This window comes from Lactuca virosa, chromosome 1 (genome assembly GCF_052849685.1).
Source record: "Lactuca virosa cultivar CGN04683 chromosome 1, Lactuca_virosa_CGN04683_v6, whole genome shotgun sequence".
NCBI lineage: Eukaryota > Viridiplantae > Streptophyta > Magnoliopsida > Asterales > Asteraceae > Lactuca > Lactuca virosa.
The window spans coordinates 48,414,449-48,434,843 of record NC_136426.1 but is presented as its reverse complement, the minus strand read 5'-3'; the positions used below and the strand labels follow the sequence as shown (position 1 = coordinate 48,434,843).

Genomic DNA, 20,395 nt, shown 5'->3' with positions numbered 1-20,395 from the left:
GTGTTGAATTCCATGGAGAAATAAGAAACTGTGATTGGAGAAGAAGGGGGAGAAATTAACGGCAACACATTGCAAAGCGCGAATTAATAAGACAAGTTTGAAACCAGTGGATGAAAAAAGACGAATTGGGTAATTGGCCACAAGGATGGTGTTCATTGGTTGAGTTTTCGCTTTTCTTGGTTTGATTTTTTTTTAAGTTATAATCCATGCCATCAAACCAGTTTGAATTCGATATTGATGAAACTTAAATCACAGTTGAATTCTAACTGTAAAAAAAAAAAATATCATTTTCAAAGTATAGAGTAAATTACAAGAATGGTCCAATGGTTTAGGGTAATTTGCACGTTTGATCTCTAACTTATTTTTTGAACTTGAAAGGTCCCTACAAATTGTTTTTGTTGCACACTTGGTCCCTGTTTTATCTAAAAAGACTATTTTGCCCTTTATTTTTTAATTTATTTAAATAAGGTAGGGTAGATAAGATAAGATAAGATAAGATGAGGTGGAAGTGAAAGTGAGGTTGGAGTGTGTTTATTTAAGTAAATTAAAAAATCAATGGCAAAATAGTCTTTTTAGATTAGACAGGGACCAAGCGGGTAACAAAAACAAACAGTAAAGACCTTCTGAGTTAAAAAAATAAGTTAGGGACCAAACGTGCAAACTACCCCAAACCATAGGGACCATTCGTGTAATTTACTCCAAAATATATTACTTGTCTTTTTTTACTTGAAAAATATAATTATTATAAAAAAGTTTATAATTAATTAAAGGGATATCTATATTGAACGGTCTAGTTTTTTCCTTTGGATCACTAAAAAAAATTGTTTGGATCAAACTAAATCAAGCAAAAACACTCAAAATTAAATTCAAATTTCACAAATCAGGAAAACCAAAATTAGATTCAAATTTTGCAAAGTGGGCTTTTTTATTTTGGAAAAATCACTCTAAAACCCTATGTATTTTACCTCAATGCCTAAATAAACCATTATATTTATTTTATGTCCATTTTAACCATTATTAATATCAAAACCGTCTAACCTCTCTGATTTATTTGGTAAACCCTATACACGTTTCTTATCACTGTAAGGGAAAACCCTTCGTCATATGTAGGCTGCCATCGGACATACCGAAAAGAAGAAAGGAAGCAGGCTCGAGCATAAATCTTTGTCGATCAGGGAAGCTTCACAAAAACAAGGTAATCGATCAAACTTTGTTGTTTAATGTGTTTGTCGAAGGCATGAGTTCCCGTTGGAAAGGAGTCCTACATCCAATTACTTGATGGTTCTGTTGTGGAACTTGACAACAAGTCAAAGAAAGCTATCTTAGATAGCCTTAACGAGTTTTCCTCTTCTGCATTACGTGTTTTGGGTTTTGCATACAAAGAAGATCCTCCACACTTCACTATATATAATGGTGATGAAGATCATCCTGCTCATAACCTTTTACTTGATCCAGCAAATTACTCTTCAACCGAAAGTAACTTGATCTTTGTTGGCTTAGCTGGACTAAGGGTAAACAGCTATATGCTTAGTCTTCATTTCTATACTTAGATTTACAAAGTACAATGTCTTAAAGTAAATTGTGGTATTGATTTATCTGTGAAGGATCCTCCACGTAAGGAAGTTGGACAAGCCATTGAAGACTGCAGAGTAGCTGGGATTCAAGTGATTGTGATAACATGAGATAACAAGAACACAATTGAAGCAATATGTCGTGAAATTGGTGTATTTGCTCAACATGAAGACATCAGTTCAAAAAGCTTAACTGTCATGTATTGGGCAAAATTGTCTTGTTTTGAGACAAAAATGCAACTTGTAATGTGTTTGTTTCATTCGATTCTGTTTCTTTTATTTGGTCAATTTAAGTTTCTTTCTATTTAGTTTTGTTTGGTTTGGACAAAAACATGTAAGTATACTTAATTTTCGGTTAATGGTGGTCGTTTGGTGTGTTAAAAACTTAATTCCTCACCAAGGGCAAAATCGTCAACATCATAAAAACAGAAAAATGTACTCATGAAAACATGTAATTATAATCATTTTTCTGTTAATGGTGGTTGTTTGGTGTGCTAAAAACCCAAATGATCATCAAGGGCAAAATCGTCAACATCGAAAAAAAATTGCAACATAAAAATGTTCTGGTTTCTTTTTGTTTGACTCAAAAATTTGAAGTTATTTTTCAGGGGGAGCAGCTCTTGTTCACATCCACATTGTTACTAATGCAAGTTTTAATTACAGTCATGTTCTTAGAAGTTAACAAATTGGTGATTGGTCATGTTCTCTTTTTTGTCCCTGTTCCAGAATCAACATGTTCCTGTACGGAATCAATCTCCCTGTGCAGCTGCTGTTACTGTTCATTTTTTTGATTCCATTCTAATCTTCATTCCATTCCATTCACAGTGTTTTAGAGAGATTAAGGTTCAGTTTCTCTAAACAAACAATAAACATCATAAGGAAAAGAACCTCACCACAAGCAACGGAAGCAGTCTTAAGAATGTTAATCGACGTGTGCCCTTGGGGAAGAAACATAATGAAAACCGTGGAAGCTGATGCAGTCTTCGAGCTGGTGGAACTAGAGATAAGGCTGTGGGGAGTGGTCATCACCAACCCACCGAAAAAGTGGTGCCACCTCTACGCCACGTCGGCTTCACATCCAACCCACTACACATAGGAAATGGTCACCACTCCAAAATATTTATCTTTTTTTTAACATTAAATTAAATAAAAAACATAATTAATAAAAACATAGAAAATAATAATAATAATAATAATAATAATAATAATAATAATAATAATAATAATAATAATTGTTAGGTGCAATTTGTGCACCTTTTTGCACACCTTTTAGTCTCATTTCATGCATCTATTTAGCATAATTGTTCTTCATTTTTCTTGAATTTCATCATATTCATGTTAGTCTCTAGAACAACCTTATTTGCACACTTTCATGTATTTTTCAGGTAAACCGGAGCTTGGAATGCGCTTTGGGAGGTGCCGGGAAGCATTGGTGAAGATTTCGGGATGATCGGGCGAAGAACGAAAAAGTTGGAAAAATCAAGTTTGGAATCGGAGTCAGAGGGGTACACGGGCCATGTTGGATTTACACTGCAAAATCAACACGGGTCGTGTTGACCAAAATGGGAGCTGTTGACCATGCTGAACACGGGCCGTGTCAGTTTAGTGCAAATCAACATGGGCCGTGTTGGCTGCTGAACACGGGCCGTGTCAGTTTAGCCTATTTTAACACGGGCCGTGTTCGACCTAAAAACCAACTTTTGGCAGTTTTTCCTATCTTTCATATTACGGGTTGAGGGCCATTTGGAGATACACAGAGCATACCAGAGCACTTTTGGAGAGGAGAATTCAAGGGTTTTAGCAAAGGTTTATCCGTTAATCATTGGGAAACATTTTAATTTCTTCTTTGTAAGCACTTTAGCACTTAATTTCATCTTTTAAACTTGTTAATCTTGTTCTAGCCATGTGTGGCTAGAACCTTAACTTCTCCAATTTCATGTTTTGACTTTTTGGTTGTGAATCAAATCATATGACCTGATGTTGTGTTTAATTTCTATATAGTGAAACTGATTTTATTTCAATCGAATGTTTGATTCTAATAATGATTCTTATTGGCCATTTGAATTAGGGTTAGGTCATTCAAGTTATTCATTTTGCAAAATCCGTAATTGTTTTGTGAATTGAACTAAGTAACAAGCATTAAATTGATTTCTTATGAATGAATTTAATGCAAGTCTTTTCACACATTCTTACGCTCCCGAGCTTGTGAGGAGTATTGGGTGTTGTTGGGAACATTCACAATAAGCTTAATGCAATCTTTTAATCTAATTCTAAGAGCTTGATTAGATTAGGTTAGCAAGGTTAGGATTAATCAAAGAGCTTGTTTTGATTGATTAATGTGGTGAATGGAAAGTGTTAGAGCTTGTTAACACTTTCAAGTACCAACTTAGATAGAATGAAACAAATGTCTTGTCATCTTTGATTCACATTGCTGGATTGTCATACATGAAGTTGGAGTCCTTACAAAAATCTGAACTTAATTCATTCGTTTAGTTGTTTACTCGTGTTTTAAATTCGTTTGATTAATCATTGCATTCAAAACCCCCCTCTTAATCTTTTGTGAACGAATACCTTACGCAAAACAGGTATAGACTGATTGTCTCGTGTCTCTGTGGATCGACCCTACTTGCCTTGTACTACCTTTTTAGTGCAATATAGTGGGATTATTTTGGAGTATATCGTACCCCTATTATTTGTTGGGTCTGACACACCTAACAATAATATAAAAGTCTAGGGTGGAATTTGTACATTTTATAAACCAGTTTTGAGGAAGAAATTAAAGAAGAGGTTTGTTCTGCTTTTGACCCAAACTCAAGGGACTATAATTGACAATTATTGAAAGATGTGTCTCCTTCTTCCTGATTAAACGACCTCTCCATCGTGTTCCTCCATTTAAATACCTACAACAATGAATTTTTTTTAATGTGCAACGGCTACAGCAACAAAATGGTCAAAATGACTGTTGGCAATTTACTCGTCTCCCATTCGTCGTCTCCTTCCGTCTTCTGAGTCACGTCACACCCAAAACACCGGCCCTTGGGGCGGTGTTCACGCGTCTTCCGTCGTGCCACCTCAACATCACGTGTCTTCAAAGACGCCCACTCTGTATAACACCCTGTTTATTAAACAATTAAATAGATAAAAATTAATGAACGAATAGTAGCCCTAAAATAAATAATTATATATCAAAGGTTGGACTCGAAGAGCTAGTCACACTTTAAGAGATTGGGGGTTAAAAGTGTAAAATCCGGACTTAATTTGTAAGTATTATTGAAGGCATGGACTAAATGGTAACTTCTGGGACTTCATTTGAAGAGATTTTGGAGGCTTAGGGGATGTATGGTAAATTAGGGATCGGATTTGAAATGAATATATGGAAGCAAGGGCCAAAGGGTAAAATTTGGACTTAAATTGAAAACAAAATCTGTGAGGAGGGGCCGATCTTGGAAAAGTGTATCAAAGTTGTATGAGGACACGGGATATACCCGGTGACCCCTTCCCCATCGTTGATGGACACAAACCCTAAACTGAAGGGAGCATCTACAGCCGCCACCCCTCAAGGAACTCCCCAGCCGCCACTGCAAGACCGAGCCTGCTGCCGTCGCTACTCGCCATCGGAACGTCACCCGCTGCCGGCAACGTCGTGAACAACCGAGAGGTGCGCTAAAGACCGGAGATTGGAGCTAAGGACGACGTCGTGCGAGCCATGAGCGACCAGAAGACCCTCGGTATGCCGACAACATCTTATTCTTCATTCCTCCTTGTGGGTTTGACGTCAGGACCGTCGTTGCCGCCGGCGATGGATTTTGGTCGCCACCTCAGCTCGTTCCAGCGTCACTAGCCGCCTAATCGGTGGATGGGAGCGGTGGTCTCATGTCAGGCGTGGGTGGGTGTTGTTGTTGAACCCAAGATGTTTGGTACGAGGGTTGATGGCCGGGAGTCGAGGAAAAGGACCACCATGGCCACCAGCCATGGTGGCCGCCGCTACTGCTGCCTTCCCGTGGTGTTGCCGCCGCCACACGCCACCATGTGGGTGGTTGGCTTCTCTTTCCGAGCAAAATATGTGAAGGTGTGCGTGTTTCAGTTTGTGGGCGTGTGTGTTTGGCCGGAAACTGCAAGAACAGCCACCACCACCACCGTAAGGTGGTGGCTGCCACCATCTGCCACCACTTGTGTGTGTTTATGTTAGTTAGTGTGTGTGTTTATTTTTGGATTTTGTGTTGTAAACTGTAATCATGTCGGAATAATGAAAGGAAATCCCAAACCACCACCGTAGGGTGGTAGCTGCCGCCACCAGCCGCCGCGTTGGGTAGCGGTGTGCTTATTTGTGTTTGGATGTCGTTTGGGATGCTTCGACTCGATTGGACTAGAAAACCGAACCACCACCGTGAGGTGGTGGCCGCCGCCGTGAGCCACCATTGACCACCACTACCCGAGGTGGTAGTGGGTGGTGCCCGATTAGTGAAACCCTAATGGGCCTAGCAAAACCCTAATTGACCTAAGGAAACCCTAATGGGCTTAAGGACTTGATTTTGGGCCATTGGGCTAAGATGGGTTGGAGACCCTAATTAGGGTTTGGAAAACCCTAATGCAATGAAACCCTAATTTGGGATTTATCGGGACCACATTGGGACTATTTAATGAATTTAATATATTAATTAATAATCATTTGCAATCAGCCTAAGTCAATATTGGAGTTAATGGATTAAGTCCTTAATGGGTTAAGTAGGAAAACTTAACCCTAATCATCATTTTATGTGAAACCCTAATTTCACTTGGGCCTTGAGTTGGGCCTTTCCATTGGGCTTTGCTGATGGGATTATTAATGGGTCATCTAAGAATAATCATATGGACTAGAATATGTTGTTGGGCTTTAGGGTAAGGCCCATATGAGGAGTTGGGCCCAATTTGGAAAATTAGGCCATAAATGGGCCATAGTTTTGGGCCTTAATGATTATATGATATTGGGCCAATTGAATGTCAAAGGTTGGACTGGAATAAATGGTTGGGCCTTAGCGTGAGACCATGTAGAGGTTTGGGCCCAATTTGGAAAATTGGGCCATATGTTGGGCCTTGATTCACAAATTGACCTTTGGGCCTTTTGATTGGGCCTTGAGCTTGAATCAAGCTAAGATGGGGGTAAAGTAGTCTTTTACCCCAAGCATGGACTTATGATTTTTGTGTTGGGACCCAATTATTAATTGGGAGATGTTTGATATTGACAGTTCGAGAATCTGTCAACCAGCAGCTGGGATTGTGTCTACGGGACTTCAGCAGTGTGAAGTGAGTTACCTTCCAGTAGCGGTGGGTCTACGGCCACAATGCCGGCCCACCACTAGGATTTGTATGTTAGATGATTGTCTTTGTGATATTCATCTAGGTTTGCTACTACCTGATATGTTTATGTGCTAGCATGATATGTTATATGTGGTAGTGGCAGTAGGGGAAGAATAGTCCCCAAGTTCGGTCGTTAGGACCGAAGGGTAGGTCGGGCACCCCAAAATTGTCTGACAGTCTGTTTATGCTATGATATTATGTGGTAGTAGTAGGAGGTGAAAGAGTCCTCGTATGTCGGGTGAAATAGACCGACGGGTAAGTCAAGCACCCCATAATGGCTTGACATGGGTAGGTCAGGCGCCCCAGAATTGTCTGGCAGTATATGTGTGTTATATTATTGCGTGGTAGTGGTAGGGGTGAAATAGTCCCTAGTAGTCGGGTGAAATAGACCGACGGGTAAGTCAAGCACCCCAGAATGGCTTGACCTGGGTAAGTCAAGCACCTCAGAATGGCTTGACCTGGGTAAGTCAGGCACACCAGAATTGTCTGACAGTATGTTATTGTATGGTGTGTGGTATGATGGGGGAACTCACTAAGCTTCGTGCTTACAGTTTTCAGTTTTGGTTTCAGGTACTTCGTTTTCAAAGGAAGGAGTCAGCTCGATCGCAGCGCATCACACTATATTTCCGCACATGAGATCTTGGGGATTACACTCTGATATTGTTTTATGATAACATTTTTTGATTATTTCTACTTTGGTTTTTGACATGAGATGTTATTCTGGATGTTTTATTACTTATGGTTTTATAATAACTTATTTAAAAATGAAATTTTCAGCCTTGAATTTTGGGATGTTTCACTCTGGGTAGCCTAAACGGGGTTGAAAAGAATGTTTCGGAGTTACTTTTTTGTCTCTTGGATCACTTGTGTTTATGTGCTTGATGCGACATCGGCTCCGACCACCTGCTCTGAGGATGTGCTTCTACGCCGGAGACAAATATGTGAGGTCACAACAAACAAGGTCGTTAGAGCCGCCCCAGGGATTGTGCCCCGGGAGCGGGATCCGACGGTCAAGTTAGATCATCTGGTAGATCTGATATGGTCCTCTCTAGCTAAAGAGAACCATCTTGGTGCTGGTGGTGGAGTATGGTGGCTGATGGCGGCGGGTGGCGGCTGAGCCACCCGGCCGGAGAATAGTGTGGCGGTTGAGCCCAGGGGAAGATCCCTCTCTATGAAGGAGATATTGTTCACTTTATAGGGGACAATTAGGTCAAGGGTAATTAGTTCAGGCCTTGGGCCAGCCCAATTCAGGCCCAGCTAGCAAGGAGCTGGGCGAGGCCGCCCGCAGGCGCCGGGCGAGACTGGCGGGCGCGCACCAGTCCGGGCCAGCAGGACGCGACAGTCCGGGCCAGCAGGAAAGTCCCCAGCAAAGCTCGCAAGGGAGTCCCCAGGTCGGGCCAGCAGGAGAGTCCCCAGCAAGGCTGGCAAGGGAGTCCCCAGCAAAGCTGGCAAGGGAGCATCAGGTGAAGCTAGCACGCCAGAGCTATCCAGGCTATGCTAATGGACCATATATCATCAAGTCCGCCGGTCTGATGTTATTGGTACGCGGACAGTGACATCGGACTGGACTCAGTCATACAAACCATGTGTCATCAGGCTGGAAAGGGAGCGCCAAGTCGGGCCTGCAGGAGAGTCCCCAGCAAGGTTGGCGAGGGAGCGTCCGGCCAGGCAGCAGGAGAGTCCCCAGCAAGGCTGGCAAGGGAGCGTCAGGCGAGGCTGGCGCGCCAGAGCTGTCCAAGCCATTCTAATGGACCATATATCATTAGTGCTGATGGGAGAGCTCAATTATTTAAGGTTGAAAACGAACGTAAAAGAAGAAGAGGAAGGAGATTGTAATATATGAAGCAGGAGAATTAGATGCAAAACATTTTTGCTACCGGTTCTGTAAGGATGACCGGGTAGGTTTATTAAAACAATAAAGGTGAGAAAAAATAATGGTTAAAATGGACATAAAATAAATATAATGGTTTATTTAGGCATTCAGTAAAATACATAGAGTTTTAGAGTGATTTTCCCTTTTATTTTGGTTCCAACCAAAATACTGAAAAGTCCTCATAAAGTTATAATTGGTAACCCATCTTTTTATAGAAGAATTTTGTATTTGTCTTCGCTAAATCGCAAAATATTATATTTGTTGCAAAATATTATATTTTCAAAATATTTTGCACAAAATCCTATTTTTTTAATACTGTTAAACATCTTATAATCTGTTTTCCAACTTAAAATCATTATCATTATTAAAAAGAAGTAAATGGACAATACTACCCATGCTTCTTTTACTCCCGGGAAGCTTTAAATCGGATCAATCGCACACACAAGCTTAACGCCACCTATATTTAGCCTAGAGGAGGTCGTTGTTGGCTAATTTACTTGCGTTCGACGCCTCTCTGTGTCCGAATCATTGATCAACTAAACTCCACAATTTAGATGACCTTTTGGCAATTGTCTATTGCATGATACATTGAAGGCTTAATTGTGCATCCGGAGCAACAATCTACAATCTCTCAGTTACTCCTAAAGCCACTAAAAAGTCAAACACAAAGTAGCAATTTAAAACAATGAACTTTGCAATGATTTAGAACAATGAGTTTTGATTTAGTATCACATGTATGTAACGTCCCAAATTTTAAGACCCAAAAATTTCATTTTTCAATTAAATTTTAAGACCCAAAAATTTCATTTTTCAATTAATAAAAACATTATCCCAAAACATCATCATAAATCCCAAGTGGAACAAATGTATCAAAACATCATAAAATATCAGAGTCATCATGAAATGCAGAACAATATCGTATGTGCACTGCAATCGCCCCGAGCTCTTCCCTTTTGCACCAGAAGTACCTAAAACATAAACTGAAAACCGTAAGCACGGAGCTTAGTGAGTTTCTCCCAAATACCACATACCACACATTTCAAACATATAATGGGCCCCGAGTGATGAATGTAACGGGCCCCACCCACTGAGTATAACGGGCCTCGCCCTAACTCGCATAATGGGCCCCGCCCACTGAGTATAACGGGCCTCGCCCTAACTCTCACAACGGGCCCCGCCCAACATACAAACATACAAGGATAACAACCAATAGCATACATATTACCCATTGGGCCCCGCCCACTAAGCATACAAACACATACACATGCAAGAGTCACGCAGACATCTAGCACCCTAACATAATAAACCATGGGTCGGCATTGGTGCCTTCGACCCGCTAACCATGGTGAGAAAGGCTTACCTCATACTGTTGAATCTTACAGATCAATCTCTACCTGCCGGTGAGAAAGTCTCACCTCAGACATCTAGCACCCTAACATAATAAACCTTGGGTCGGCATTGGTGCCCAACGTACTCCCAAGTTGGCCACCCAACATCAATAAGCACTTAATCCATTCAGCCCCTACTTCATACACTTAGATCTTGTCCTAAAAGATGATTTATCACGTAAAGTTGCCAAGTTTACGTGCATGCATGTCTTATTGGGGCTCTAGACCTCAAAAGAGCATAACAAAGGGGTCTTAACACATGCATGAGTTCATATACACCATGAAGTTTGCATTTTTATGCTTAAGGGACCCCTAAAATGTCCATATCTAAAAGGTTAAGCTTCTAAAACGGCCTTAGCTCAGAAGGACCGACCAAAAGGGACCAAAATAGTCGTAAACAAGCCCAAGATAAGATCTATACAAGGAGTTGACAAGTTATGGACTTTATACCTCAAAAGTCACAAAATGAAGAAGCTAAATCTGGATCTCTAAGCTCTTTTCCAAAGAATGAGTCTTTAATCTTCTTCTACCACTTCAAGATACACAAAAACACACCAAAATGCTTCACAAGATCTCAAGAACACCAAAACAAAGGCTAAGGGCGAGCTTATGGTTTTCAAGATATGGAGGCTGGTCTAAAATGGTCAGGGCCCATCGTAGACATGCCTAGTCTAAGGGCGAGGGTATTCCATCCCAAGGATGACTGGGCCCATCCTGTACATGCCTGGTATTCCAGCCCAAGGCTGATTGGGCCAGGCATGAGTATTTGTGCATGTGATTTGTTTGTTATGTGTATGCGGAGGTACTTTGGGAGAACTCACTAAGCTTTGTGTTTATAGTTTCAGTTTATTGTTTCAGGTGCTTCAGATGGTTGTGGCAAGGCAAAGGCATGACCGTACACATGCTTGGTTTTACAACTAATTGGATCTTGGGAGACTCATTTTAAATTATGTTTTGGAAACAATGGTTTTGAAAACACTATTATTAGTAAATGAGTTGTTTTGAAAGGTTTAAATTTGTTGAAATTTTTGGGATGTAACACATAATTTTTCCAACTTTATGACTTTGTATGTCCATTAAGTGCTTAATACCAACAATCCTCACTTCTTAATCCCTAAGACAATCTAGAGCATGCATGAAGAAGAACTAAGCATCAAGATCTCATTTTTATGACTGAAGACCCCTCAATGAGTCTGAAAGGACGACTTATTTGGTTAAGAGCATGTCATGCTCAAGAATCACCAAGGTTGGAACCAAAAAATGCCCTAAATGAAGGAATAACTAAATCTATAAGGGAAGATGATAGAGTACGAGCTTTTTACCTCCTGAAGGTTGCTAGCAAGGTGAGAATCCCATATCCAAACTTTTTCCAAGCTCCAAAGTCCTTCTTCCACCTTCTTCTTCTTCAAGAACACTAAAACACAAAAATGAGCTCAAGGTGCACTCTCCACGATTAAGGTTAGCTAGAGGGACGATTTTTAGGTGGAGGCTGATGAGGTTGAAGGTCTTGGGGCCATGAAGAGGATTATATAGGGTGCAAACCCTCAAAATTAGGGTTTTGGTCAGAACAATGTACGCACCACGTACATGATGAGTACACCCAACGTACGCGTGCAAACCCGTGTTCCTCATTCATGAGTACGCCATGCGTACACCCCAAGTACGCATAGCGTACGGACCAGGAATGCAAACCTAAAGAGTTAAGGGTTAGAAATGAACCTTCTCGGAACGGGTGTTACAGATCTACTCCTTACTCAAGTTTCTGGTGAAGACTAAGCAAAATTTCATGGATTTCATCTTCCTTAATTATTTTTATTCAGATTTTATGAAATATCAAAAGTCTTTTTATAGTCATAGACAAAATAAAGTCAATTTTATTTTGTTTTATTAATCATTTCTTGATTTGTTTCATTATTGTTAATGTATTTATCATTATCAATATTTTTTTGTTGATTCGATAAAAAGTTGTAGATGGATTTTACGCATATTAATGATACATAGAAAGATCTTTATGTCTATTTTTTTAATGAAAAATTTAACTAATAAGGGCCTTCGTGACACAATTAATAATTCGTTTCATTTTCAATTAGGCCTTGTTCTAGCTTCTTTAGCATATGAATTTGTACATCAACCTCAATATGGAACACCCCCACTGATTCTACAACTAGTTGAATCATATCAGAAAAACAATCAAAGAGTGTATAAGGAAGATTTAAAGAAAGTTGCAATTTTAATTTTGGCTAAGTTTGGTTGTGAATTTGGAAATTGTCAAACTTCAAAAATACTATTTTGCCTTTTAAATAATTCTATTGCATCTTGAAATATTTATTAATTTTGTATTTAATAAAAAATTTGAAGAGCCCACATCCACCCCCACCCCGACTTTCCTTTTCCAGACTTTGCCCTTTCCCTTCCCCTCTCTCCCCTTCTCCTCCATCCCTTTGTTTCTTCGGCAACCAACTCTTTTTGTATAAAATTAATCAAACTCAACCTTACTTAACTTTAAATTTCAAGTAATCAAAATATTACTTCAATCTCTCTAGTCCAGGCTTCTTGCTTCTTGATTATCTGAGTTTTCAATTCAACAAGATTTGATCCATAAATGTTGTGGTTGTTGCAGTTCTCAACACAAAAAAACTAAAGTCCCTAATTTGACAAACTAAATTAGGGTATTGCTCCATCTACAAAATCCCATCTTCTAGAAGAGGTTCAATCCATTCAAACCGTAGTCCCCAAATATTTAAAATTCCAACATAGGGTTGTTCACTATTCGGATAAAACCGAATTGACCAATTAGACAATTTGAATTGGACTATTTGGTTCGGATATTTGGATTTTTGGATGAGTTTCCAGTAAAACCGAATTATTATTTTGGATTTCGGATTGGTTACGGTTTATAAAATTAAAACCGAATAGTCCAAAAAAAACCGAATAAGATATTATTATTTATTTATTTATATATATTTGTTTCAAATATACATCTTTTAGTTATTTATTAATTTGCTAAATTGTATTTTTAAATAGATTAGAAAGTATTATCCAATAAAATACTTCAATAAATATTTGTCAATAGCTTTTATCTATAAAATATTGAATTATAATAATTTTTTTAATAGTTAATTTTAATTCTCACCAAACAATTTATTTTAAAGTTGATTAATATTATGTTATATATATTTTTAAATGTCATGTTTCTTGAAAATCGAATTGTAAAAACCGATCCAACCGAATTGTAATTTGATTGGTTTGGATCGGATTTGAATTTTATTTGAACTATTCGGATTCATGTTTTGAAAACCGAAATTAATTTGTATTCACCTGATTGGATTGGATCAAACCGATCCATCCAAACGAACACCCTTATTCCAACCCACCAATATACAAACCCTAACCTCAATCTTGATCACACGAAATCCTTTAATTTTTAAAACGAGAAACCTCCTCACATATGGGCATATTAACAAGCGCCTAATTGCAATTACCTTTCGGTATTTTCATTCACAATTGGGAAGTAAAACGCCATCGGAGATATTTTTGCTACTAATCAAGTCTAACAAAAAAACAGAAATTGCATCTCTTCCAAAACTGAAATTCAGAAAACCAAAAGCGTTGGCTTTCACAATCTTCCAACTCCTTTGATCATTGGAACCCAATCTAATAACAATAGCATTTCTACCAAAATTGAGATTCAGAAAACCAAAAATGTGGGACCTTTTTGTTTAAAATAATAAATAAAGATAATCGAAAATCAATTATATTAAGGGTGATAAAGTCCTCTTAAATTTGATGTGGATCAAATCCAACAAGTAGGTTTAAAATGACCAAACCTACAACTTCAAAACTTTTTGGACAGTACCCAAAAAAATCAGTAAACCAAAAGGACCACTTTTGCAATTTTGTCTAAAATTTATCATGCAAACAAACTAAATAAACGGAGCAAACCTTGAAATACGAAATCAAGAAACTATAAACAAAAAACCTAGGTATTAAATTTGTTCATTCAAGGCAAAACACTCGTTCATGTTAAAACTATTGGTCCTCTTGATAGAGTATATAAGGTGTGTATTTCTTCCATATTTTCAAACGACATGCTTGAAAAAATTTGTCAATCACAAGTTCACACTTTCTCAATCATATCAACTTATCCATACAGAAAATGAATATAATATATATTGCTTGGGTGTTCTAAGAGGCAAAATCATCAATATGCAGAAAGGGGGGCAAGTGTAAATTGCAACTAAGAACATCCATGAAAAGAAGTCAACAGGAGCAAAGTGAGAATCATGTTTGAGTAAAAAATTCAGAACTAAAAGGTATACAAAAATGACAATTCAATTAAAATATGAAACAATCGAAATGATTATTGTTACTGATTCACAAAATGAAAAGAAAAAAAAAAGTAACTTTGAAATGAGGCAAAAATTGTACAGATGATGCAAGCTACAACAAGTCAACAACCTGAAAGAAGTCAGACACAACAAAAGAGCATCCAGGAAGTAATCATAGCTCGGCTGGTGTTTTTATTCAAAATATACTTTTTGATTTCATTATCCAAAAACAAAAGTTGCACAAAAACCTCCTATTCCTTTTCCTTTTAGATTTCATTCTAGGCTCAACCTTCACCATAAATGCCTGAGAAAAGGTAAATGCATATAATTTAGGTATCATTTCTTTTTTACTAAATGGAATTAAAAGAGACATGACTTAATCTGGTAAGCTATATATAGGTGTTTTTCTTTTTTTCCCTCATTTATTTTTCCTTTCCACTTTCAGAAAGCTTAAACAAGGAGAAAAGATGCTAACCTTTTGCATAATTCATTGAGGTTCCGATATCCGTTGTAGAATATGAACCACATCAAGACAATTACCAAAGCATCTATCACAAGTTAAGTAGTCAAAAGACTCGGAAATATCCCTAAAAGCTTGAAAAAGACGTGAATGCCCTATGCATCTTTATCATCGAAAATATCCCTAAAAGCTTGTCCAATCACATCCACTCGTGTCTTAAGAAACAAACACAAAATAACAAATTGAATCATGGATGAAAAAGGATACTGAACAAATAGCGCTCCCATGGATCCAACATGTATAGTCCAAAAGTGACATTGTAAAGGAAGATTTTGCGTTGAGCCCAGTTCATAGACATAATATCAAACCTAAGAGTACAAAAAAAGCACATAGTTAGAACTTAGAATCTATGAAAATTGTAAAAGAACATTATAACTATTTACATGTGATGTTATCAAGATTAAAAACACAAGCACACAGAAATATTCTGCCAGTCAATGCTGATTTCAAACATATATTCCTTAGTACTATGATAAAGCTAGATGATAGAAGAAAGGGAACCCCATGCTGTTTAATATATTATTAAGTATTAGCAATCCTTATGGCAAAATGAAACAGACATGTTAACATTAGTTCATTACCAAGAAGAGCTATAGATGTTACAGCTCAAGTGAAGGTAGAAGAGAGTGAACCTTTATATCACCTCACACAAACAGCAGAAGTCCAGCTTTACATTTATTGGAAATCAAATTCATTAAAAGTTTTATTGCAAGTTTTACAATTGTTTGTTATTTCATTACAATTTCCACGATCATGTATGGTAAACAGTAATTCGAAAGGATGAGCAGCCACCAAAGAGGGAATCCCCCTCCTTGATAGAATTAAAGCACCACCATGAGATCGAGTTTCCTTGGTGCAAAATCACAAACAAAAGGTTAATCTAATTCCAAAAATCAAGTTAAACAATGTTCATAATCATGAAATTGAAGATCCAAATACTCGAATCAAGAGAAACAAGTTATAAGCCTCCAGATCCACATCCAAATTCCTAGATCCATTTACAATAGCCTCAGGAGGTGATATAATCAAACAACAGATTATAGCAGTGGTCTACGAATTTCAAAATGACTGAAATCCCGTCAGCACATATGTGTGGGAAACCCCAGGATTTAGCACAAAACCCATGAGAGATAGAAGCGAACCTGTAATGGAAACCCTTTCGCTTCTGTTGAGAAATCGGGCAGCGAAAGGTTAGGGACTGAGGATTTGGGATGCTCCAATTTCATATATGAGAGACAGCATAAAAAGCACAAGAAATGGCAATCGAGAGATTTGAGCACATGAGTCCATGTACATTGTTCCTTAATAATTAAATTCCTTTAGTTGTCACAACTCACCCTTTAAGTTTCTTAAACTTCACATTTGCAAAATGAAAATTGCATTCAAAGTACTTTCAAGTTTCAACTGATTTTTATTTTAAGTAACTTATTCTAAAAATCCTACATTTAAATGTCTTATTCAACACAACTAAATAAAATACATGATTACCTAGGATTAATGCCTACTGTTTTTCCATATTTTTTTGTTGAAAGACAATTGATATATAACCTGGGTTGTATTTTATGGGTCTTATAAATCAACTCGATTTTATTGATTTTAAATAAAAATGTTTAACCAAACTCATTTACATATATTATGGATCAGTCATTAGTTAATACTAGGTATTTTTTCAAAGTAGGGGTTTTGAGTAAAAAGATACCTAAATGAGACAAGAGACAATGTTATTTTTGAGTAAAACCGGATGATTTGGACAACTGTTGCCAACATTACACCAGGTAGGATGCCAGCTCAGCCGGTTTGCAAGTTGAATGGGATAAAATTGGATAAAAAATGACTAAACTAAAACAAAATTGAAACTTTAATTTTCTTTTTTTCTGTTCCAATTGACTGACCCTAAGAGCTGTAACAGTTCAATTCACTAGACACATAATCATCATTTTGTAAACAGAAAACTGGTGGATGGCTACTTAACTACACAAACCTGTCTGATACTTCAGAGTTCAGAGATTCAACTCTCCCGTTCTTTTAAAAAGAGTTGCAGACAATTAGAATGATGGCTTTCTTCTTATAATAATAAGAGTTCCTTTTCACCAAACATACCATAGAACTGATGAGATACAATAAGAATTTTAACAGAAGTAAATGGTAAACCCCATTATCTGGTGCTTAGTTCTTTGTATTCAACAATTATTATGGTTTGTGTGATTATCAAACTTTACAAAGACTTACAAGCGACTCTTATTCACAAATCGAGCAAGATTAATTGCTAAACCACGTAAACACTGTGTTTAAGTCTTCGTTTTCTAGTATTTACAGAATGTGTAATTCTCAATCGTAAATTATTCACAAATTAGCAACACCAAATGCTAGATCCATTGCATCATAAGGACTAAATCTAATTTATATATTTGACGCGCCACAAATTAACATATATCAACACAGAAGACACAAAATTTTACCAAAATTAGGGCAAATATTCAAACCTTTCACGACGTTGTTCAGGAGTCAACCCATCGTCTTTGTTCTTCCCTTTGGCGCCACCACGAGCATTAGCTCTTTCGCGATCCTTCTCCCTCTGGTTACCTCGTTCGATCTTCCATTAAGAAAAACATATACACAAACGAAATCCATGTGTAGATATTTGATGAAAAATATATAGAAAGTAGTAGATAGATAGCTTCAGATCTAGTACGAAAAGCAACAAACTATGTAAAACTGCAAAAGGATATGAGTCATCGTCGGAGAAGAAATCTAAGATCTGGTTTGCGTGAAGATGAAGTTGAGCAGGTGAATAATGAGCTCTGAACTGAAGTAAATACTCCATCCCAAAGGAAAATATCGAAATTAGAATGACTTTTTCCCAAGACCAAAAAAAATTATTAAATAAAAGGAAATTGACTTATTAATGTAATTATCTTTTTATTTTGTTCAGACTAATTTTTTTTTTTAAATATTTAGGTAATGAATTTTTTGGAAACGTTCGCATTTGGCTATTATATCGGTTGTGGCAAGTCATATCTGATCATAATAGTCATATGTGAACACTTTAATTAAGTTTGTTATCCAGATGCATATAAAAAAAAGTTATCAAAATATGAACAAAACGAAAAGGTTATTACCTTGACAGAGAAAAAACACATCGTCATTTTATAAAGTTTTATTGTTTAAGATATTGAATATAAAAATTAAAATTTATTAGATACTAAAAGTATCAGAGATAGAGACCAATAAAATGAAGAAGAACGTCATTCTCAATGGAGTTTGCTCCTTGAATTATAGGAATTTAAAATACAAAAAATAGAAGTAGTTTTATCTCTCTCTCTCTCTCTCTCTCTCTCTCTCTCTCTCTCTCTCTCTATATATATATATATATATATATATATATATATATATATATATATATGATGTGTGCTCGCGCAAAGCAGCGGCGATAAATAGTTTTTTTGACGAATAGTTTTCTTATGGAAAAATAATTATTAGATTTTGTTATTAGTTATTATGTAAAAAGAAAAATTACAACTTTTAATTAAAATATTTATGTTTAGAAATTAAATTTATATTGTATGTTTATACATTTAATGCAGATTAATTATTATATGTATCTAGTTTAAGAAATGTAAGTTAACTTATATTGATGAATTTAATATTTTAAAATTGTTATTTTATTCTAATTTAATTTTTTTAATAACCTTCATTAATCCAAGTCTTCAAAATTTTGGTATGTATAAATGGTTTTGTTATACATAATTGATTTGTACAAAAAACTTTGTATCTTGTACCTCTTAAAATTCAAGATATGACCAATATGTTTTATATATAATATAAGATATAAGACTAAGATAATTATAGTGGTTTCTTAAAGCTAAAGCAGATTAGTATGGGTTGGATTCGGTTTTATACCAACCAATATTCATCCTTACCAAAATGTATTTCTAAGCGGTCACAAAACTTTCATTCTTTTTTCATAATGTCCCATTTGATTTTAAGTTGTTTTTTATCAAAGACTTTGTCTGTTTTTCCCGGCATGTTCTTCTCTAAATTCGTCGATCCAACCTTATTAAAATATGACTACAAGGTCTATATTCCCTTTTTTTAGTTTACACGCATCGATAAAGGCCATTAAGGTATCATTATCTAATAAGATTTTTGGTTTATTCTTTTTCTTATATTTTTCATAATCAACAACATTACGGGGATTTGTGTCTCTTGTCTGAAAATTTACGTTTAGAAAATAAAGATTGCAAACAAAAAAAATCAAATTGCTCGTTGATTATAGGAAAATATCTCAAAACCTATCGATTACAATCTGTGTTTCTTAACCCTTAACTCGATTAAGACATTGTATTTATAGAATCTAATAATCGAATTGCATTAGATTACAATTAGGAAAGATTTGACCGACTTGCCATAATCCAATTGCTTGTTCTCCAAGTGTTTGGTATCCACGACTTAGGATTCCAACAATCACTCCCGAATCTCTAAGTCCTTCTAGAGACTTCTTCGATCCCGATCAAGCTCCGCATTTCCTTGAACTTGGTTCGAGCTAGTGGTTTTGTAAGAATATCCGCCTTTTATTCTTCACCGGGAATGTATTCCACCTCCACTTGTTCGTTTTCAACACAATTACAAATGAAGTGAAACCTTGTGTTGATGTGTTTACTCCTTCCATGAAAAATGAGATTCTTCGTTAGTTTGATAGCCGACTTGTGTTGATGTGTTAGAACCACCTTCTCTCGCGGTTTGTTCATGATTTCTCCTAGCAAATCTTGAAGTCGTATTGCTTGACATGCAGCCGCGGTGGCCGCCATAAACTCTGTATCGCAAGATGATAAAGCAACGGTATCTTGTTTTTACGAACACCATGTTATCGGGTATGACCCATAGTAGAAAATATGACCGGTTGTACTTTTTCCGTCATTCGGGTCAACATTGTGACTAATATCACTATATCCAATGAGTTGATTTTGTCCCATCCTCTCGTACTTGATTCTGTATCACGTTGTTCCTCGTAAGTACCTTAGTAGGGCTGGCAATCCCAACCCAAACCCGCCAACCCAACCTGAAACCAACCCAATTAAAAGCAGGTTGGGTTAAGATTTTTAACCCGTTTAAATAAACGGGTCAACCTGTTTAACCTGTTTAATTAAATGGGTTGAATTAGGGTTGGAATTCTTAACCCGTTTACAACCCGCCAACCCGTTTAAATTTTTTAATATATATTAATTTACTATTATTATTTTAATTGATTATTAAATGTCTAACGGTTTATTTGTTAATTATTTTATTTATCCAAGATTTTTTTGGCTATTTAGTATTACCAGGTGACTTTTCATCTTCGCACGTATCATATTCCTCTGTAAACCGATATGTAAGCACAA

At 36.8% G+C, this 20,395-nt stretch overlaps 2 long non-coding RNA genes across 2 annotated transcripts; one reads left to right on the top strand and one right to left on the bottom strand.

The window, feature by feature from the left end:
• Positions 1 to 18: 18 nt before the first annotated feature.
• LOC145123264 (uncharacterized) lies at positions 19 to 1,932 on the top strand. The gene is made up of 3 exons (XR_013715091.1): positions 19 to 129; positions 1,111 to 1,511; positions 1,605 to 1,932. It is a non-coding gene; the product is annotated as an uncharacterized LOC145123264 (long non-coding RNA).
• A 12,553-nt stretch (positions 1,933 to 14,485) lies between these two features.
• LOC145122984 (uncharacterized) lies at positions 14,486 to 17,861 on the bottom strand. The gene is made up of 5 exons (XR_013714915.1): positions 17,748 to 17,861; positions 17,501 to 17,604; positions 15,225 to 15,325; positions 14,973 to 15,045; positions 14,486 to 14,801 (listed from the first exon to the last, which is right to left on the bottom strand). It is a non-coding gene; the product is annotated as an uncharacterized LOC145122984 (long non-coding RNA).
• Between the last annotated feature and the right edge of the window lie 2,534 nt (positions 17,862 to 20,395).